This window comes from Grus americana, chromosome Z (assembly GCF_028858705.1).
Source record: "Grus americana isolate bGruAme1 chromosome Z, bGruAme1.mat, whole genome shotgun sequence".
Lineage (NCBI taxonomy): Eukaryota > Metazoa > Chordata > Aves > Gruiformes > Gruidae > Grus > Grus americana.
The window spans coordinates 82292273-82315873 of NC_072891.1; the positions used below are offsets into that span (position 1 = coordinate 82292273).

Genomic DNA, 23601 nt, shown 5'->3' on the forward strand with positions numbered 1-23601 from the left:
TCATTATATTAAGAAAAACAATAAATAATAATACAAGGGATGTACAAAGACAATTGCTTGCTGCATGCAGAAAAAAACCAACCAGATATCCAATCTATTTCCAAGTAGCGATCCCACCTCCTGGCTAGCTTCCCCAGTTATATATGGAGCATATCGTATGGCAGGGAATATCCCTTTGGCCAGCCTGGGTCAGCTGTCCTGGCTGTGCTCTCCCAACTTCTTGTGCACCTGGTAAGGTGGGAGAAGCTGAAAAGTCCTTGACTGCTTGGCAACTAAAACCATCAGTGTGTTGTCAACATTATCATCATCCTAAATTCAAAACACAGCACTATACCTGCTACTAGAAAGAAAATTATGTCGGCTAAAACCAGGACATAGACCTAAGCAAGGACAAAAACATATTCAACACATTCTATTGGAAATTTCACAGTGTTTTAGCTTCTTCCTACTTACAAACTGACCAAAAACATTAAAGAATCACATTTTTCACAAAAATAAATTAATTTATCTTTAGATGTTTACAGAATATTTGTGTTTCTGTAAAACTAAAATATTTAGTTGCAGTTCAATACCTCTTTTTTTTTTTTTAATATCACAATATGTTTTGAGGAAAAAAAAAACATTATTTAAAACCAATCATAGATCTCCATTCTAAAAATGTCAGCTGGGATGATAATGCACAATCAAAGCTGGTTAGTTAAAGGTCTGGAGATTATATTCAAACAGCATTTATTCAAAATAGATACTTTCTGAGTTATACACATTTACAGGAACACAGTATTTCTAATCCCAGTGTACTATACTTCTAAGTGCATCTTCCAGTAAAATTCCTTCTCTTCCCCTCTCCTAAAACAGCAATGGGATTTTGCAAAATGTGAAGGTAAATTGATTTTTCTTCAGACATCTTGTCTTGTTTTACTCTGTAGTCTTATCTGAAGAATGCTTAAATCAGTTTTGTTGAACAAGAGTCCTGTTTGACAGGGAAGCCTCTGAGGTGTTAAGTAAAATGAAAAAAAAAAAAAAAAATCTAAACAAAAAGAACCGAAAATATACCCATGGAGAAAATTTGGATTATGCAACAATAACATAATGAAAATGTGATGATGTTGCAAAATAAATATTTTCATAGTGAGTTATGTTTTGGGGCTTTTATATAAATGTATCACATATAGGTTCCTAGTAGCATTTTTTTAATGTCTGCATTTAAACTTGTGTTTTCTTAGACATTGTCCTGCCATTTTGATGGCCTTGACAATTTCCTGCAATACTTGGAATGAGCTTCTTAAAGGTATAACTTTTCAAAGGCTTCATCTTCTCTAAACAAATGCCTGTTTGTTGGATTTTATCTTTGTACCTTTTACTAGTTCTTGCACATAGTTAGCTTATCAACTTTTTTGCAGGTATTATCAGTTAAGAAATTCTCATGAGCTACCTTGCCCTTTGCCACCAATGAGACTATTTCTGTTGATTTCAGCATAACCTAAGCAGTTATGGAAGACAATCACAGATGCAAGGACTATTACATTTTTTTTTCCACCATCTGTCATTTATAGGTTCCAGGTTTTAGTGTTTCCCTGAAGAAAATTGTCTTCTACCTACCGCTGCACTTTGCAACAATTTTTAGTAAGGATGCAGATCATCCTTGATTTCCTCTAATCTTTCACAAAATCTGTGTCCATTCCCACAAATAACTGCCATCACTGTCATGTCATAGTAAAGATCTTGGAGCACTTTATGAGGCACAGAGCAAAAATCACCTTCCTTCCCAGTCAATCCTTAACACCATACTTCCATACAAAAAGCAGTTAAGTGTTCAATAGAAGAAGGCATCCTACAAGAGTATGATTTATAACAGTGAGAAAGGATTCCGTCTGCTTTTAACAGTAGAATAAATTATTACATATAACACAGAAAACACTTTTCTGATTCATTTTCTTTTTAAAGGTAAACGTTCATATTTACACATTTCCTGTGTGATAGGTGAACATCGCTGCCATTCTTGCATTTCACAGCAGAAACTGACACATGCACAAGTGAGAAATGCAAGGTTAGAATAGAAAGACCAGAGGCAAGACAACAAAGGATAGCATCCACCACAAGCTCTGATTGAGACACAAATCAATCCCTCTCCACACCAAAGTTTATTGCACAGGGTTCAATTTTGATCTAAATTGACAGAACTTGTGTCTATCTCTATTTTCTGTTTGCTGTTTCCAAAAATCATGGAGACAGAAAGCTCTTGTAATCTAGTCTGATCTGCTTTACAATGCATGGATTGCTTTACAACCTTGGACTTCCTCATAGCAGTTCCAGAGAATATCTTTACCAAAAAACCCCCCAGAATTTAAAAATCCTCAAGACTGTAGGACACAGAACTGCAAGAGGATTATACCTCCATTCCCTTCTATTGCAAGTAATGCATAATATAAATAATTTTCTGAAAATATCAAGCTCCACCTGTTCTTATTTCATGTCAAATTTAAGGAAAACAGACTGATTCTTCTACTAATTCTTGTGTTGTTAGACTAAGCAAACCAAGTCCTGCTTGTCTATGTGTCTTCCATGCTTTGATCATTCTAATAGTCTCTCTAATTATTCTGCTCTGAATTTTTATTTCTTGAGTATATGATAAGAAGTTTCTAATCTATTACTTTACAATACAGACAAGAAATATTTTACTATCAGATTTAAAGTATTTTTTAAAAATTATACTCTGCAAAAATTTCAATAACTGTAATGCAGATGGTACATTTCTATAACCAGAAAATTATTCAAAAATAACATGAAAAAAATGAAAAATTTTGAAACAGCAGAGGAATCCCCGGCAAAATTTAAGAGTCAGAAGACTTTATAGCAATCGAATATTTTTGCTTCACATAATTCTGAGAACTGAACTTCAGCGTTATCTGAAAACTCTTAATCAAAACTGATCTAGAGAATAAATTATTGGTTGCTACCATCAGCAAAATAAAAGCCGACTACAAAATTATTGCAGAGGGATTTTAAGATTCTCATTGGTTGACAGAACAGTGAATTAAATTCAGTGTTTATAATACAAACTGAATTACACAGGCAAAATCCAAGTTCCTCATATATAGTGAAGGGATCTGAAGGACCTGTTATGACTAATGAAATAGATCATGGAGTTTAAGTAGATAATCTATGAAAATGTCATCTTAATGCTCAATGTATATATATATATAAAATTAATAATTAAAGAACAGAACAAAAAATGTCATTATGCCACTGCATAAGTCCTTAAGCCCTTCCTTTGAATATTGTCATCTGATCTCAAAATAAAAATAGCAGACCTAGAAAAATTACAGAGAAGATCAACATGGATGTTCAACAGCATGGAATTACTTCTTTTATCATTTTACCTCAGCAGCACTGAAGACATTTTCTTCCTTCTCTTTACAGTTCCAGCTGGGATGTAGATGACATGAAGGAATGACCCTAACTGAATGTCAACTAGATGCCCTATGGAATAGGGCAGCAATAATCAGACCGGCTCTGAAAGTCATATAATGGTTTGGGTTGGAAGGAACCTCAAAGCCCATCTAGTTCCAACCCCCTGCCATGGGCAGGGACACCCTCCACTAGACCACGTTGCCCAAAGCCCCATCCAACGTGGCCTTGAACACTGCCAGGGAGCCAGGGGCAGCCACAGCTTCTCTGGGCAACCTGTGCCAGGGCCTCACCACCCTCACAGGGAAGAATTTCTTCCTAACATCTAATCTAAATCTCCCCTCCTTCAGCTTAAACCCATTACTCCTTGTCCTGTCACTACACCAAATACTTGCTGACTTTCAGCAGCCTAGTGGTGAAAACAGAGAGCACTAGATGAGGTAATTTATCTGCATCGTGTGCCTCAACATGAACTTCACTGCTTGAAATTAATAAATACACCCTAACCTATAGTTTATTTCCAAATGCAACTGTGTATAATCACCTGTTTAGTTGCAGTATCCCACTCTTGTCAAGTTATTTATGGAAAATGAAGACTAACTAAAAGACTTTTTTCTTCTTCTCATCACCAAGAAATATATGCCTACTTTTCAATGGGGAAGACAAAAAAATCTGCTTTGCAATTAACAGGGGTTCTTTCTATTTATGTGTCTCTGTTTTCTCCTGAAAACAGTTTTTACAACTTTTGCTTAGCAATTTTGTTTATTTGTGGTCAGAATAAACTGTGTTGGTCTTTCTGTTAAATGAGATGACAATCCAAAAAAAAAAAAAAAGTTGAGGCAGATCTAGAGACATTAATATGAAAATCAGGCCCTTTAGACAAAATCTTGCCTTTTAACTATGCCTCATCACTAGTATCGAGTTAATTTTCCACTTTGATTAACATTAACTAGAGGAACAACCATATGGAATCATAGACTCATAGAATCGTTAAGTTGGAAAAGAACTTTAACATCATAAAGTTCAACTGTTAACCTAGTATTCCGAAGTTCACCACTAAACCACGTCCCTAAGCATCACATCTACACATCTTCTAAACACCTCTAGGGATGGTGACTCAACCACTTTCCTGGGCAGCCTGGTCCCATGATTAATAACCCTTTTGGTGAATACAGTTTTCTTAATACCCAGTCTAAACCTCCCCTGGTGCAACTCGAGGCCATTTCCTCTTGTCCTATCAGTTGTTACTTGAGAGAAGAGACCAACCCCCACCTGGCTACAGCCTCCTTTCAGGGAGTTGCAGAGAGCGATCAGGTCTCCCCTCAGCCTCCTTTTCTCCAGGCTAAACAACCCCAGTTCCCTCAGCCACTCCTCATCAGACTGGTGCTCCAGACCCTTCACCAGCTTTGTCGCCCTTCTCTGGACACGCTCCAGCACCTCAATGTCTTTCTTGTAGTGAGGGGCCCAAAACTGAACACAGCACTCGAGGTGCAGCCTCACCAGTGCCCAGTACAGGGGGAGGATCACTGCCCTGGTCCTGCTGGCCACACTATTCCTGATACGAGCCAGGATGCTGTTGGCCTTCTCAGCCACCTGGGCACACTGCTGGCTCATGTTCAGTCAGCTATCAACCAGCACCCCCAGATCCTTTTCTGCCAGGCAGCTTTCCGGCCACCCTGCCCCAAGCCTGTAGCGTTGCCTGGGGCTGTTGTGACCCAAGCGCAGGACCCGGCACTGAGCCTTGTTCACCTCATACAGCTGGCCTCAGCACATGGATCCAGCCTGTCCAGACCCCTCTGCAGAACCTTCCTGCCCTCAAGCAGATCAACACTCATGCCCAACTTGGTGTTGTCTGCAGACTTACTGAGGGTGCACTCGATCTCCTTGTCCAGATCTTTGATAAAGATATTAAACAGAACTGACCCCAATATGTGACAAGTTAATAGGTAATAATCTCATTAAGAGACAGACATTTTTCTTTACATGGAAAACATAACTCCTTGGGATGACATACGGATTGTTGGCATGAATTGACAAAATCTTGCTCAAGTTTTGCTCCATAATAGGCATTCCTGATGTAGGAATATTTTATTTAAAATAAATAAATAAAAGTTTGATAAACCCCCACATTTTTCTGCCTAGGTTCCAGATTCAGTGCTGCAAAAATCGCATGCAGAAAATCATGAAAATGCATAAGGTTTAGAAAGAAAAACATAAGACCTATCATACATTGTTATTCATTGAAAATTAACAATATTTTGATGTTGTAGCCAAAACAAGATAAGATTCTGTTTGCTTAGATACAATACAGGTGCAGAGGTGCTTGCCTTCTGCATAAACCAGAAAGGATGACAGGAGAACCCAAAGAAAGGGTAAGTAAGTGATTTGTCAAAAAAAGCTAGTAACAGAGCCACAGACAGGATCAGGATTCTTGACTCTCACTTCAAATATTCATGAATCACAGCAACTCTTCTGCCACGTACACCCATCTAAGATGCACATCAGAGCAACTGCAGATAAATATAAACTAATCAAAACTCAGTGAATAGGGAGTTTGTGCTCTCAGATCACTGTGCTTCCAGCAATAACAGTGAAACCCATGAGTCACAACTCATTATTTGTACTTGTATAAATGAGATTACAAGCAGGCCTTTTGTCTTTTTCATATAAGCTGTGACCTTTTTTATGGGAAATAATCTTCTGCTCTGAAACTGAATGTTCAAATAAACTACCTGCACATTTAAAATAAAAATAATTGCTATTGCACTTTCTTCACTGTACATTGAGCACAGGAGGATTTATTAGTGTTGCACAAATCTCATTTTTCATGATGTTCTGATCAGAATGAGCTATTCGTTTGCTTGTAGAGTTTAATGTTCCCTTAAATTCTAGAGTGATTAGGTCCAGAAAGTTAGACAAAACAGAAACACAGCAGAGAAGGGCCTTGCTTTTGTTGTTGGCAATTTCAGGATCTTAGGCAATTTCATCTTCTGAAGTCAACAAATTTAAGCTAAGATTCCAGCGTTCCAACTAAAAGCAAGCAAGCAAGCTTGATACTGACTTTCCTTGTTCAAAGGAAAAGTAAATGTTAAGTTTTTTGTTGCTTCATCTGCCAAAAACAAGAAAAACTTGCTCAAGCCTACATTTTAAGTTTTACTTTCTCAATATCCTATGGTTTTCCCCTCATGCTGTAGGTCAAACTCAGCCAAAGATTCCCCAAGATTTTTCACGAGGTCTCTCACAGAGCATGGTAAAGAATTAGGAACCTATTTTTTTGCTAAGTATCGGACTATATTCCGAGAGAAGGCAAGAAAGTTGTGTTGCATGTGTTTTATCTCTCTGCTTAAAATAAAGTCATTCCACAAGCTCAGAAAAAAAACAAAAACAAACCCTGTAGACAGTCTAAATTAATTTGGTTTTCAAGATTAAGCTCTTACATACCTACATTAAAGAAAGCATTCTGCCACTTCCAGGACTAATGTGCTAGGGAAAGTGTGAAGTTTTATTTTAATGCAGCTATTCCTAGCTTCATCCTTATACAGGGATTCTAAACAAAAAAGCCTCCACACTGAGATCCTACTTTTGATGTGAATTTTATGTCTCTAACTAATCATTACTTTCTACAAAATGTATTGTGCTTTTGAAAGATACCTGACAGACATATTCATGTAGCAGTTAAACCTATACTGTCTACAAAATGCTGTGACAGTGCATTTATGGGATCACTGTGGGGAAACCAAGAAGCAACAGTTATATTGCAAAATTTGCGATGGAACCATTAAGACTGCCAAACAATAGACACAATGACATTGGACAACTAGCAACAGTGAAGCTGGCAACGAAAAATACACACTATGCATTTTGTGCCATACGTATCTTTAGAAACTCATGGCAGGCTCCTCCTGCAACCTCCTGGCAGGTTATGGAGCATCTTCCTCCAGCTGCTCCCCACAAGTCTTCCAATGGGCACTATGTACTGTTTTTAACAATATGTCACTGGCTGAACTGTAAGACTTGGCTTTAACTTGCCTTTTACTCTTCATCAAGGAGGAACAAGCCATGATTGATGTACTAAGCATCTACACCATGAGAAGGAAATTTTCAATATCCATCTGAGCTTCTTTCTGAATCTGTTTGGTTTTGCAGGGCTACAGTATCTTTAAGAGTTTTGGTCTGCTACATTTCAGAAATCTTACTAGAATTCAATTTCTCTGACATCAGGTTGTATCTGTGGGAAGACATATATATAAAGTTGAATGTAGTCACTCAATTTAGAAAAAAAAACCCATTCAAAATCAACATTATAACAAAAATCCTTATCATTTTCTCTCTCAAAAAAAAAAAAAGAATAATTTGTAATGTGTAATATGCAAAAAATGTACAATTAAGAGCAAAATCTAATGAAAACAGAGAGCCAGAAGAAATGAAATTGCAAGTTTTATACATTATGTTAATCTGACCAGCTTTTCAAGCCTACTTGCTGCACAAAGTCTACATTCTGTGTGGTCAGAATGGCTTCCTTGGGTGCCATGGTAATATTATTGCAATACTTACACAAGCTATGGCTTACAGAAAAATGTTGCATTACATAGTGGTCGTGCAGTCCTTTGATGTCTTAATAGCCCACAGAAATGACATTGATATTATAAATTAGATCAGTAATACTAGATGAGTTGCCTACCTAGTACCCACGGTTAGGTCTAGCCCCTCTTCTTCTTCACTGCCCTCTTAGTGTTCCTTGGCTATTTAATTAACACTGCTTGTCATAAACAACACATGGACTGAATTCAGGGTAACTTTTTAAGTCATCATTGTTGTCCATAACTAGACCAGAACAGAAGATGGTACACCGAACAAAATATTTCTTATAATATACTAATAAACTTTGTAGTACTATTACTAAAAAGCTAAAAATGTTCATAAGAATCCAGTTACTGTTTAGTGTGGAAGATAAATGCAGGGAAGATGGAGCAGCAACATGCTTTATAAAACAGAAATACAACCATGCCTTTTAGCTATTCAAGTCCTACACTTTTGCCATCTCTAAAAAATCAGATCAATAGAATGATTTATTCAGCTTGCATTTTCGTTTCCTTCAACTTTCGGTTCTCAGTATTCCTAGTTCTCTAAAGCCTGGCTGGATCAAGATCTGAAATCTGGATAAAGAAGAAAACAGTAACTCACAAAACTTAAGCATGGTATAAAACTCATCTTTCAATCTCAATAATAATGTATTAGGTGATTCAAGACATAAATAGTGCAGACATTATATTAAGAAAGCCACTACGTATGAAAATATCATGGTCTATCTTGCAGATTCACTTACCCAGCTGTCATGCAAATGAGGAATTGGCTTCATTTTCTCATGCTGGTAAGTAAAACCAAAATGCTCTGCTCATATACTGCCAAACATATCCAAAGCCCAAACCTTCCTTTAGTCTTACTCTGCTTCTATTTCTTTCTTTTAAGTATAGTCTCTCCCGATGGATATAAACAGTTCAAATATTCCTGTTAAACTCACAGTACTGCCATGTGGTAGATGCAACAGCCTAATTCCTCATTTTCTCAACTGTAGAAGAGACATTCACTCTTTTGACTCTAAGTCAACAACAAAAATGTAAAAAGAACTTCATCATGTAAACTAGATTTTTTAAGGCAGATTTTGGATACATAAAACTAAAGACAAAATTTTCTAAAGCCTTATTCAGCTTAAGTCCAGCTGTCTTTACTACTGATGTAATTGTATATGTAAGCATACTTAGAAACACTCCATCTTTCAAGTATGACCTACTTCAATCCAGAAAGCAAGCAGTACCTCGTTGACAGAAGGCTTAACCTACAAAGCTTAATATGCATAACAATGCTGAATTTTGGTCAAAAATATAGAATTCATGACCTCTGTTGTCAAAAAATGACTGTGGTAATGACCATACGATAGTCTCACAAGCAGAACTCTTCCCTACATGATAAACCTCGATTTTAATCCTGCTGCAGCCTGACAGTACCTGTATTTCCTGCCATTCAGAAAAGACTTTAACCTTCAAGGCTATGTTATATGTTAGGAATAGCCCTGTTGCCTCAGCTATTTAACTTTGCTTTAGTGATTGATACCATAGCACTATGCAGACTGCACTAGCTTGAGTGTCTCAGCTCAGTATTGTGCTGAATAGCACAAACATGTCCTGAGGTTTCAGTGGAATTTCTTTAACAGGTATATAAGTTCTAAAAGTCAGGCATTTACTAATAATAGGACTATAATAGCAACAGCAGAATATAGCCTACATTCAATAATTTATACCACACCCAGCAGCATTTCATTACTCTTACTTTTTCTTTTCTGATAAACTTTAATTCTTTATTGCTGAAGGCCAAGTTGTATCCATTGAACAATCAGCTTTGGGGAGTTTCAGTTTTCCTAACTGAAAGCAACTGCAGCCATCCTGAGCTGAGCTTTCAGAATCCTTCTATTAGAGTAAGATAGACAGAGTGAATGTTCTGTGCTGCATTAACAGGAAAGTTCAAACCCTTTTATAGAAAGAATGGGTTAGTATATAGTATTCTTCCACACCATCAATGCATCCACTATACCTACACTGCCTCCCTAAGACTTGTGCATAATTTATAATCATATAAACTTAACATTCTTCCCTCTGCATTATTTATACAGCCACTAGCGTTGTTACACATGGGCAGCTTAAGCCACCAGCCAGTGAAGACTATCACCCCATACAGCTAGGGAATATTATCCTAATTTTAGAAAAGGAAGATTGAATTGCAGATAAATTAATCACTTATCTAAATCAAACAGAAAATCTATAAATGGTGGAGAACTGAAGCCATATTTCTGGGGCTATAATCATAAGAACATCCTTTATATTTATCTAGTGAGTCCACACTGAGATTTTGTACTAGGGTATGAGAAGCTGACAAACATATCCTTGTACATTGAGTTTAAATGTTCTCTGAAGACCATGTATGTCCTGCATTTAGAAATACAGAAAATATTAAAAATTTAAAAATAATAATTAACAAGCTTGTAAAAGTCAACTGACTTACATGGTACAGTAATTAAAATTGACTTCATCTCTGCTTTGTCAGGTTTTAAAATTGATTGCTTGTCCAAAAGTGTCTACAAGATAGCTGTTGTGTTATGGAGATTGATTTAAGCATAGCCACTATCTGAAAGGAGAGACAGCTGGCTTAATATACAATATTTCAATATATGCCAAATCTAAAATTAGACAGGATTTATGGTTTTATTTTTTTAAAAAGTTAGAAAGTTTTCAGTGTTGGGCCTTGTAGGAACAGTTTCCGGAATTAGAGAGACTCCATAATCTGGTCACCTAGACCATGGGATGTATGGGAAGACATACATGGCATCCTGATGTCATCTGATTGATTGAAAGATATATAATGAATATTTTTCCATCATATCAATGATGTGCTTCTCATCTCTTTCATTAATAATTAACATTACAGAGAAACTGTGCACTATTTTCATAATAATCCTAAGGGAGACATATACAACAAATCTGAGCAACAGCTGTAGGGGAGCTGTGAGTTTTACTGACCCATTGTCTGTTTTTAACTTCCCCAAAGTCCTGAAATAAAATAAAACCTGGAAAAAATTTGAACTTCAAACTATAGAGAACCTAATATGATACCCATAATCAAAAGAACCAGAAAATGAAACAGAAATTCAAGAATGTAAGTGCTGCTTCTGTAGTTAAGGTCTCTGTGATAGGGAAGGTGAACAAAACAGATACAGAATAACCAGAAAACTGATGTGAATTTATAAAGGTAAACCATGCTTAACAAGCTTGATGGAAATCACTGAAGAATGATGAAAGTTGACAGCAGTGACATTGACAAGTTTACTTAGACTTCAGGAAGGCTCTGGATACACAGTCTCCTAAAAGACTGTTGCACGTGGTTAGCAAGTGCTGTATGGCTTGTGATATGATTAAAAATAAATTAATTAATTAATTAAAAGGTGTATTAAATCAACACAATCCTGTTAGTCAGTGAAAGGAGTAACCAGCTCTGAGGTACACAAAAAGAGGGGATATTGAGGGAACCCACTTTGCAATTTTTACCCAAGGCTTGACGTTGCAAGAGTATGTAGTAGGTTTCTTCTAAGCACAAGTCCCCAGACAGATGTGAATTATGTCAGAGAATTAACCTAGGAAAAAATGCTCCAGCAAAAAGTCAGGAGTGTCTCTCCCTAGCTCACTTTCTCAGTTGATCCAGTGTTTTCTCTTTTGCATCAGTTTTATACCTGCACAAGAGAAGAATGAGACCCATCTCAACAATTTGTTAGGCAAACAGAGATATATTTAAACAGCTCTTTTGACCTTTCCTTTCACAGAAGCATTGATATTTCCTTGGCCATAACAGAATTCAGATCATGGATATATGGTTTTGAAGCGTAAGTAGCATTAGGAATTTTAATATTCAATTTGAACCCAGGGTTGCTCCTACTCAGTAGAGTCAAAATACCTTGTTGTCTGGATGGAGGGCTTGAAGAAATACATAGGTGTTCCAAAACAGAAAGTGAAACAAAGCAAGGAGAAACACTGCATTCATTAGTGAAGTAGCTCTACTTCACAAGTGTCTGTCCTACACTAATTACCCAATGCGTGCGTGGTTTAATCTTTACAATTATGTATACTGTCTGTTTCTTGAAATCTTAAGTATTCCATGGCACTGTTTCTTAAAAGTTCATGTTTTAGCTTAATTCTCCTGGTTGTCATTTTTCTCTGAAGTTTTGGTGAAGTGAGTACCATATTCTGTCCAAAATATCACACAATGTTGCTATGTGGTATTAAAATAAAATATTTTGGAGACGAACACTTCCAATTTTGGTGGCACTGATCTCTGCATTCAGTTTATAAGGCTCTGGAGGCACTGTCTTGATGTAGAAGCTATATAAATGTAAATCACTTTAATAATTTCTGCTACAATATGAGCATTTCACAATGCTCATAATACAAGTTTCAGAATTATTTGGGTGTTATTTCCAACTTTCTTCAGCAAAAGACTTCCCTACTTTAACCTCAGGGTTAGAGTCTATCAAGCAAACATGATGCGAGTACCTGATAAATTTCACCATATCATTTGCAAGACTTTTTTTCATTCATATTCAAGTCAGAAAATGTTTTCATTTTCCAAGCATTTATTCATTTCATAATATCACACATAGATTCATGCCTTGGTTTCTATTTGCTAGAAGAAACTCATACTTTAAATGCATTAACTCTACAAAGCTTCATTTGTAAAAACCGTACACTCATGTTAAGACAAATGGCCTAGAGCTTGAATCTCCATTTCAAATGGAAATACAAATGTTTTTCGAAGAACAGCAGTTTCCACCAGATTCTTTATGTTTCTTTATCTATAAAGCTTATAAAAAAAATCAATTTCAAAACCATAGCTATGGTGCTGAAGAAATTCATCAGCCTCATTTAAGAATGCAGAGACATATCCTGAAATCTGCTTTGCTATTTTTCTGTATAACTTAACATCTGAGAGAGTAAGACAAATTTAAATTGCTCATGTATCAAAGTAAGCACTACAAACAAGACTTGCATACTGGAATAGGTTGCGTCATAAGTGTAGCACTGAATTTAAATATGGCACATATACATTATTACCAAATTGTAAGCTTTCAGCTGAGTCCAGCCTTGGTTTTAATGAACCATTTCTTAGAAGTAACCAACAAAAAGACTCATATAGAATGGATAGGGCAATGAATTCTTCTGCAGAAAGCAGGAAATCGGAAATGCCAGTAGCCTAGGAAGCAAAAGGATAAGGGAGTAACGTGAGTGGAGCATACCATGTGAAGGATTACCAAGATTTACAGTTTTTCAGTGCTCTCAAGTAAACCATCTCCTCCATGATTCTTGCAAGTCCTAACCATTACAAAGTAAACTTTGTAGCTGAACTAATATCAGTCAAATACATCCCATCACACTGGCCCAGCATCTCCTGCTAAGCTTGTGCCTGATGTCCTAGAAACAGCAGCTGAGGAATAGCTACAGCAATATTTACGGCCATCCTGGTGGAAAAGAGTTGCTCTGTTTCAGAGAAATGCTCACATATATGAGACAAAGGAGAAAGTTGTTACTGGCATATACACCGCAGGGCAAGTAATATTATTTACAGCTGTTTACTAAATCATTCTGAATAATGCCAAAAATCTGCAACCCTGAAGACTAAACAGGGCATGGAATATCATATTTAACAGTAAATTCAATGAACTATTGCCAATTTGATTAAGAAAATAACATCTCCATAAGTAAAAAAAAAAAAATCAATTATTATAAGAAAGTATCTGACTTTCATATAAAATAGTGATTTTTGATCCATTGGTTTAAGATCTCACATATATGTAATCAAATCACATAAAAATTACCAACAGATGAGGAATTGTCACTGATTGGTTAGAATAATTCATCAGTGCCATATGCATCATATACACTTAAAATGTGTCTGTTTTCCATTGATAGAAAGAACTAGCAAGGACAGGCAGTACAGTTCCCTTGCATGGAAATTCTTGAGGTGTCTTATATGTCATAATTTATCACTAGACTGATCCAGTTTACGTTTATGTTATCCCATTGCTGGAGCAGGATAAATTGGGTATCATGAAACTGTAAGAACACTGTAGGAAATCAGAACCCCAGTATTTATTATGTGATTATTAGCACACAGTAAACCTAGTCTGATAAGATGCACAATATCTGAAACTCTGCTCAGCATTGTATGAAATGAGGCTTATCATTTGGCTAGAGTGTTTACACAATGACTCTTTTCACACATTTTCCATATTTATGACACCCTATTCAAGGGTCCACTTGCCATTCTATCAGTCTTTTAGCTTTTCTCCTGTGAAAAAATAATAAAAAAAACCCCACACACAAAAAAACCCAACAAAACCAACAAAACCAAACCTTGGCCCAAAAGATGCATCAGACATTAGGCCCCACAGTCAGCCCACAGAAAAGATTTAAGGTCTTGTTTTCCTGAAAGGTGCAATATCTTAAAAGCAAACAAATGCAGACAAACAATAAACTGTACTGTTCTGAAGTAGCTGTCATCTTAGATCTGTGGGAATTTTGCTACTTGCACACAATTAATGAAAAAGTGAGTACTGACTCTCAGTATGTTAATTTTCTAATTAAATATGGATTGCTAACAGCCCCTACATGCTTATGTGAGACACATTTTTACCCATGCAATTTGCTAATCATTTTTAAATCTTTACAAAGTGCTGCAAGAAGGTTGTAAGTGAAGAAAATTGGACCCTGGGTAGAATAATTTTAGAATAATTGAAATGTTGAGCTCATTTAGGATAGCTAAATACTTTTTCCTCCTTCCCCTCTACAGTCATAGCTATTTTACTAATTAGGTATATAGATTCTATAATTAGTACAGTATTCATTATTCATTACAATTACTTTTGATGTTTCCCAGTGCCAGGTTTAAATATTCTTTACAGATTTTAAAACAATATTTTATGCACGCTTGATTCTTTTCAGCACACTTGCATTGCAGTAGCTGGACCAAACCAATACACTTACCATCAATAAGCTATTGCTAAATAATATTGATATTAAGGATCATTACTGTCATCCATTCGTTTGAGCACTATACTAAAACACAAAGTAACATCAAAAAATTAAAAGGTGGGGGAGGGGGTTTTGCAAAACATGATGTATATAATTTTGTAAAGCGTGTGCTGCGTATTTTTCACAAGGTTACCAAAAGAAGGGATGAATTTTCTGATAAGGTAAATTGTCATACCAACAATGAAGTCATGATCTGTGACCAGTTAAACACCTGACCCCAACTGTCAAAGATGAGATACTTCAATCAGTTTTTATGTCACGGGAATCAATGGATTTAATCTATATCCTTGTAACATAAATCAGTGGGAGATTCTAGGCATTAAAGAACTTTGGGAAATGAGGCTTTTAATGTAATCATGGGTACAGCTGGTTGCAAAATATTTTTGCACTCAGAAAATCTCCATAAAATATAAATATAAAATGCATACGTTCTGATTTGTACACAATTTACTGTGTCTTTTGGGTCACAAAGCTGTCCTACTACATATATTTCTCTGTTGTTAAAGTCAACAATCATCCAAAAATAAGAATAACATATTTCACAAATTAAGATATTACAAATTGCCATTTGACAGAAAGTTAATGGTGGAAAAGAAGAAAAACAATTATACCTTTCTGATCTCTTGTATTGGAAGCAACATGTTTTAAAACATGCTGCATGGTAAGTCTAATTTTTTTTTTTTTTTTTTCTTAGGGAATGTCAGAGGCAAACAGCCAAACTCTCTGTAGTAGAATCAATACAAATCTTTTGGTGGAAATGATGAATAATGCTATTGTACATTTAGATTCCAGAGGAACAGCAATCAGAAAGTATTGTTCCTTAAATAATGAATGACATGTTTTCAGAAGAAAATCCATGCTGTTGTTATTTCTTCTTTATCCCATCTTGGTAATGAAAGACCCTTACACAGTAACTGTTTCAACTTCCCACAGGGCATTCATCTGCATTTTAAAAGTCAGTGTCCTGAGGATGCTTTTTTCAATACATTTTAGCAGGCATGCTTCTGGGAAGAAAGAAGTTAGAATTTTTTCTTCAAAATATAATTCTATTGAATCATAAGTATTTTGCTCCAGATAGATTAAGTTTAACAAACATTCAGTAAATTAAATCCAGGACTCCCATTATTCTTAGTACGAATTGATGATGAACTGCTTTTCTGGTCCAGAGCACTGGGCAATCCCTACATATGGGTTGTTCCAATGCTGAGAATCATAACATTTCCTTGTCCTGGATAGCATGTATTAAGACACACACACACACAAAAAAAAAAAAAAAAAAAAAGTAATAACTCCTAATTCCAGTCCTAATATGCTTATAACAAAGGTCCCTACTGCAAAGGGAAAAAAAATCAACCCTCACCAAAAAAACCTAAAAGCTGTTATATACAAAAATAGGAGATGGCAATTAGGCTATTAAGGAATCATAAATATTGACTGCTTATGCATCAGTCACAGTGTACCTGCTAATTATCAAATATTTTGTAGGCACAAATACAGAGATGACTTTTAAATGGAAACTTAAAAATATCCTTGCGTTAACTGTATACAAAGATGTAGAATTTCAGAGAGATGTAGGAGAAAATGTAAACCTGAGAGTTTGATAAATGCACTATTTGGATTTGGATACTTGAAGGAAAGAAGTGGAATCTCTGCAGTATGTACTGGTAGAGGTTGGACTCATTTGTTCTCGGAAAAATAATATAATTTCTTGATAATAATTTTGATAAATTAATCCCAACGTTCATGTGTTATACAGTGTGATTGTTGAACGCTTCTTTTAGACACAAGTAGCAAGTGCTTTCAAAATCAAAGTATCAGCTGATTTTAAAGATGATTATAAAACTTCCTTAAATGCAATTTTGGTTTACACTGGATGAAAAGAATAGTTCTGAATCTTAAATTAGGGAAAAAGGGGGCTACCAAAGAGAGCAATTCCACTGTGAAAGCGCTTGTGGTATACAAATTATGAATGACTTTTTAGTTTTGATCTTCGCTGAGCCTCTTTCTATTTGTCTATGTATTTAAGCATTTATAAAAAGTTTCTATTTGCACAAATACAAAGAGAAGCGTGGTTTTCGTACACTCAGTAATATCTACTCATATTTATGGCAGGATGGACATTGGCATTTGAGAGTATTTATAAATGCACATTCTCCCATGTATAAAATGTCAGTTATTCAGATGGTGTGTGGAAATAACCATGTGATCATAGAAGCAATAGACTTCTACAACTAGTCACACAGCAGCAACAACCAGCAAAGATAAAACTGGGAGAATAAGAACACAATAATGGCATATAAGGCATGTCAAAGGTCTGTCTAATCCAGTACCCTGTTTTCAAGTGACCAGGAGCAAATGACTAGAGGTGAGTATAAAGATAGATCTAATGAACCACGGTGCTTTTTGCCAGCACCATCCTATCTCTCACAATTTGTATCCCTGGGTCTTCCTCAGACTGAGGTGCTTTTCATGTATTTAATAATGTTTCATGGACTTTTTATCTATGAATTTGTCTGTTCTTACCTTGAACATGAATAGGCCACTACCACTTAAACTATTCTGCAGGAAGTATTGCTGATTAACTACATACACATTATCTGTTTGAACCTGCCTCCCGATAGCTCTGATGCCCTTTGGTTCTTCTGTTAGGAGAAAGAGTGAACAAATGACACCTTCTCCATATCACTCGTGTTTTCATAGACTGCTATCAGATCTTTTAGTCATTTATTTTTTAAACCGAAGAGTTCTAGTCTTCTTAATCATTCCAAGTACAGAGGGCCCTTTAAATTTTTTATCATGCGTGTCACTGTTGTTAAGAAATCAGTGAATTCAGGGTCCATACTCCTTCAAAGACTCAAGAATATATTTTGTTTTATGCATTGTGAGTAATCACACAGCTTCATTAAGCCTACTCACAGGTCCTGAAGATAAAGAGAAAATGATGATGAATATTTTCAGAACTGAAGCCAATCGTTTGTCTGCAGGCTGAATAAAAAGAAATTATGAAGAAATTAACTCTTTTGCCCTTAACTCTAGCAGTTATCATCTACAAAGCATTACGAACCTTCTGCCAGTGACTGCTGCACAAAGAGTTGATTGGTGTACAGATAAACGGCACTATGAGATTTTCTTTTTCCCTGGACTCCACTACAGTACTTGGCCTCAAGGTTTTCTGGAACAAGACAAGTTTCTGTTTTAGCAACATTGGTTCATACTCTGCCTTCATTTCCAGCCATGCACACACCTCCTGGGGACAATCTGATCCACCAAATCTAGGAAATGAAGAGTCATGGAACAAATTACAAACTAAGAAAACCTGATCTTATCCTGCCTAACTTGCTTTGGTGTCTGACTTATCTCGGTACACTGTTTTCTTTGTGACTTCATTTGCTGTTTTTCCATGAGCATGTCAGGTTTTTTATTTCTTTGCATTTGTCCTTAGCCATTTATGCTTTTCAATATTGTGACACGAGTTCATTTGAATTAGGTTTTTACAGTGGTCATAAGTATATTTGTATTCTGGCAGAGCATTTGCATATTGCCAAATGCTTGTTGAAAAAGTTAGAAATATATCCATTGGATTTTCTGTTGATTGCAGATCTGTGTTGAGTATCCTCAAAATCAGCTGAGCTCACAAAATATCAAGCTGTGTCAAATTGCCTTTTGTAGTCACATCAGCAACTTTCTTTTGCCCAGCTGGATCATTCAGGTGTATGTTTGTTTTCCTCAGGCCTTTTGAGATTGCCCCACTACAATGAAGATGGACAAAATTTTTACATCTGGATATTTGCTTGTGGATTGAGTCAAGTTCCTAATATAAAGGTAACATCATCACCAGGAGAAACAAATCACTAGCTGGCAGTTTTGTTTACAGTATTACCAGAGAAACTATAAACTCAAAAAATATAGAGACAAAAGGTTTCTCTCCATCTCACAAGCTGTGTCTCCGAAGCATGTAGTATATTGGCTTCTGAAATATCACTGACCTTATTACCACTCTTCTGGGAACAAACAGAAAAATATTATGTACCCATTTCATTTACATCAATCACTAACTTCGTGCCGAAAAACAAACACAGTAACTTCTCTCTAGCATTTAAATGAAATGGAAAGATTTGAAAGATGAAATTGATGACACCAGACTGGGTGGTGAGGTGGACACGTCAGAGGGGAGAGCCATCTCACAGAGGGACCTGGGCAGGCTGGAAGAGCGGGCTAGCAAGAACAGTATGAAGTTTAACAAAGACAAGTGCAAGGTCCTGCACCTGGGACGACACAACCAAAGAGCCCAGCCCAGGCTGGGGTCTGTGTGGCTGGGGAGCAGCCTTGCTGAGGGGAACCTGGGGGTTCTGGTGGACAACAAGCTGAAGAGGAGTCAGCAGAGCACCGCTGCAGCAATGACGGCACATGGGATCCTGGGCTGCATTGGCAGTTTACAGTGAGAACAATAATTGACTGGAACAACCTCCCCAGGAATGTAGTAGAGTCCCCATCAATGGAAGTTTTCAAGATAAGATTGGACATGATGCTATAAAATCTCATCTATGCTCCCTTTTCCACAAAATGTTGGACTGGGTGATCTTTCAAAGTCCCTTCCAACCTGGGCTGTTCTGTGATTTTATGTTCTAAGTCTGAGCTGCTTTACACCAGGACAACTCCAGTGAGATTTCACATACAATTCTGAGATTTTGTTTCTTATCTCACAGCACAAGGCTGAGACAAAATCACAATGAGACTAAATCACAAATTGAAAAAAAAAAAAAAAACAACCAACAACCCCAAACCCAAACCCAAAACAAACCACCAACTTTGTGCTGGATCAATATATGAATTTGCATTTCTAATATTTACAAATTTACTTTTTAGACTTTTCCTAAAACAATCATAACTTTGTGAATATCCTGGTTTCAGCAGGGCTAGAGTTAATTTTCTTTCTGGTAGCTGGTTAATGTTGTGTTTTGGATTTAGGATGAGAATAATGTTGATAACACGCTGACGTGTTTAGTTGTTGCCAGGCAGTCAAGGACTTCTCAGCTTCTCATCCTGCCCTGCCAATGAGGAGGTGGGGGGCACCCAAGAAGCTGGGAGGTGACACAGCCAGGACAGCTGACCCAAACTGGCTAAAGGGATATTCCATACCATATGACATATTCCATACCATATGACATATTCCATACCATATGACATATTTTCACAAAGTAAAAAATGACTGGAACGTTTTGAAAATATATAAAGGCATAGAAAATTTTGGAAAAAACTTTGATGAAAGCGTATAGGTAGGGAAATGATTTGCACTGGATTCCAGAAAAACTCATCTGCCTTGGTGAGAATGCGGCGTCTACAGTGGGAAAAGGATTCAAAGGTGTTCTGTTTTCTGAAAAATGTGCACCATATGTAAAGTCAATGCAGCTCATAGTGCATTGCATCAATACTGAATGTTAGAGTTAATTGAAGCTCCCAGTAGTTTGGGAAAAGAGACAGCACCACAGAAAAATAAAACTAATTCTTTTCATTTGATTCTGAGTCCAAACAGATTATAACCAAAGCCCAGAGCAAGTTTTTTGTGATTAATTAATGATGGGCTAATTTGCTTTAGGCCACAAAGTTTTCCAGCCACTCATTAATCTCAGAAAATGCCACAGGCTACAGTTGTTACTGTTTAATTAAAAAGTATGTCACAGTTGCAAAGCTACAGAAAGCTGTAAATATTATCGTTTGCCAAGCATTTACATACCCAGGATAATCTGTAGTCAAAAGGAGGAGTGCAAGAGAAAGGAAGAGCTGAGCACCAGATGCTTTAGGCTGAGGTAACCTATTTTTGTCACTGTGATTAGATAGCTCTAAATTTATACACTTGTGCAGCCTCTACATGACACTTTTTCATCTTTGTGGCTGATTCTTTATGATTATACCGGCCTCAAGTGAAGCCAAAGGAAAGACTTCTGTTACCTTTTATGAGAGTTTGGTTGGGCCCAGACAACCATGAAGTTAAGGCACAATTTTCCCTCTAAAATTCAAGAGAAGATGATGTCAGGATATCTCCAAAGGAACACACAGACACAAAAATTTTAAAAAGGATTTCTGCAATGTTTATGGCTCTTAAAATCTCCTGGATTAACAGAAGATGATGCAGTTCTGCAGCTAGAAAGACACACACTGATGTTCTTCATAAGAAAAAGCAAACCACAAATGTTGACTTAAAAATATATCTTCTAAAGCATCAATAAAATCCATTCTCTCTTTTTTTTTTTAAGTAACATAAATATCAAAACACCAGACTCTGACAATTTTAAAGCTGAAGTGACAAACTCTTTCCTATCAGACTAAAGTTTCTTACATGAAACTGTTGCCAACTGAAGAAACATGACAGTTCTTTGTTCAGAAAAGCATAGCAAATCTAATTGCTAAACATTAATTCACGTAGAAATAAAATTAAAACCTAATGAACAACTATGGTTTCTTTCACATCTATTTCTTTTGAGGAATAAAAATTCCAAGAAAATTGGAATGGGTTTGTGGTGGGTTGACCCTGGCTGGAGGCCAGGTGCCCACCAGAGCCGCTCTCTCACTCCCCTCATTCACCAAACAGGGGAGAAAAGGCATAACGAAATGCTTGTAGGTCGAGATAAGGACAGGGAGAGATCACTCACTAATTATCGTCACGAGCAAAACAGATTGAACTGAGAGAGAGAATTCATCTAATTTATTACTAGGCAAAACAGAGAAGAGGAATGAGAAATAAAATCAAATCTTAAAACACTTCCCCCCACCCCTCCCATCTTCCCGGGCTCAACTTCACTCCCAGCTTCAACCTCCTCCCCCGCAGCGGCACAGGGGGACGGTGAATGGGGGTTAGGGTCAGTTCATCTCACGGTGTTTCTGCCGCTCCTTCCTCCTCAGGGGGAGGACTCCTCACACTCGGCCCCTGCTCCAGCCTGGGGGCCCTCCCACGGGAGACAGTCCTCCACCACCTTCTCCAGCGGCAGTCCTTCCCACGGGCTGCAGTTCTTCACCAACTGCTCCAGCGTGGGTCCCTCCCACGGGCTGCAGTCCTTCAGGAACAAACTGCTCCAGCGTGGGTCCCCCACGGGGTCACAAGTCCTGCCAGCAAACCTGCTCCGCCGTGGGCTCCTCTCTCCACGGGGCCACAGGGCCTGCCAGGAGCCTGCTCCAGCGTGGGCTTCCCACGGGGTCACAGCCTCCTTCAGGTGTCTCCACCTGCTCCGGCCTGGGGTCCTCCATGGGCTGCAGGGGAATCTCTGCTCCACCATGGACCTCCATGGGCTGCAGGAGGACAGCCTGCCTCACCATGGTCTTCTCCAGGGGCTGCAGGGGAATCTCTGCTCTGGCACCTGGAGCACCTCCTCCCCTCCTTCTGCACTGACCTGGGTGTCTGCAGGGTTGTTCCTCTCACATCTTCTCACTCCTGTCTCTGGCTGCAAAAGCTCTCTCTAACCGTTTTTTTCCTTTTAAATGTGTTATCACAGAGGCGCTGATGGGCTCAGCCTTGGCCAGCGGTGGGTCTGTCTTGGAGCCGGCTGGCATTGGCTCTATCAGACACAGCAGCTTCTAGCAGCTTGTCACAGAAGTCACCCCTGTAGCTCTCCCACTACCAAAACCTTGCCACGCAAACCCAACACATTGCACCCCTCACCTCTGTGAATCACATATTTAAGAATTATCATTAAAATATAAATTATGGAATACTTCACGAATTTGCATGTCATCCTTTCACAGGGGCCATACTAATCTTCTCTGTATTGTTCCAATTTTAGTATATGTGCTATGTTTCGTTTTGTTTTTGTAAATCTTCATTCTAATAGAAAGAAGTTACATTTAAAAGCCATTAAGATAAAAGGTATTGAAGAAGAAATTTTTTTGCATAAAGGCCCATATTCCCATAAACACACACAGCCTGATGCTGCATCACAAAAGCCACCATCAATGCTGTTTCTTAATGGCAATTTCATCAGAAAAGCAAAAGTAAGGCAGTATTATCTACTTCATCACATATTGCTGCTAAACTGTTTAGATCAAGGCTGAGACATACTGAACATGAATTTAATTTATCCAGTGACCACTTACAACATCCTCTCAATGCACAAGAGCCTTGAACTAACCTACATGAGCATCTTGTTCACTGCCAAAGCAGCAGAAAAAGGAGCCTTAGTATCAGGTGAGCTGTCAGGAAAACAAATATGCATTGCTCTTTTCTGTGTAGCACATTTGTTCATGAAATTATATTTCAAAACAAAGTCAAGCCTAAAAAGAAGAGTGCAGAACTGGCCCAGGAAGGTATTTTTCTTCTTTCCTGCTGTTCATGCAGTATATTAAAAGTAAGGAAAAGGTCTATGTGTATCTGTATGTGTGCGTATTTGTTTTTTTAAGAACAGGATCAGAAGTGAAGTTGGTCAGTAAGAAAACTGAAATGAAGAAGTCAGCACAGAAAGGTATATAGAAAAAGAAAATAGAAAATGGAATGAGATCACCTGGAAGGAAAAAGTGCTAAGATCTGTCAAGAAAAAAATAAAATGGCATACATTGAGAAAAACAGTAGAACAAA

At 37.3% G+C, this 23601-nt stretch overlaps 1 non-coding gene across 1 annotated transcript; it reads right to left on the bottom strand.

Moving 5' to 3' along the window:
- Nucleotides 1-22730: 22730 nt before the first annotated feature.
- Nucleotides 22731-22830, bottom strand: LOC129199998 (U6 spliceosomal RNA). The gene has a single exon (XR_008574790.1). It is a non-coding gene; the product is annotated as a U6 spliceosomal RNA (small nuclear RNA).
- Nucleotides 22831-23601: the final 771 nt, after the last annotated feature.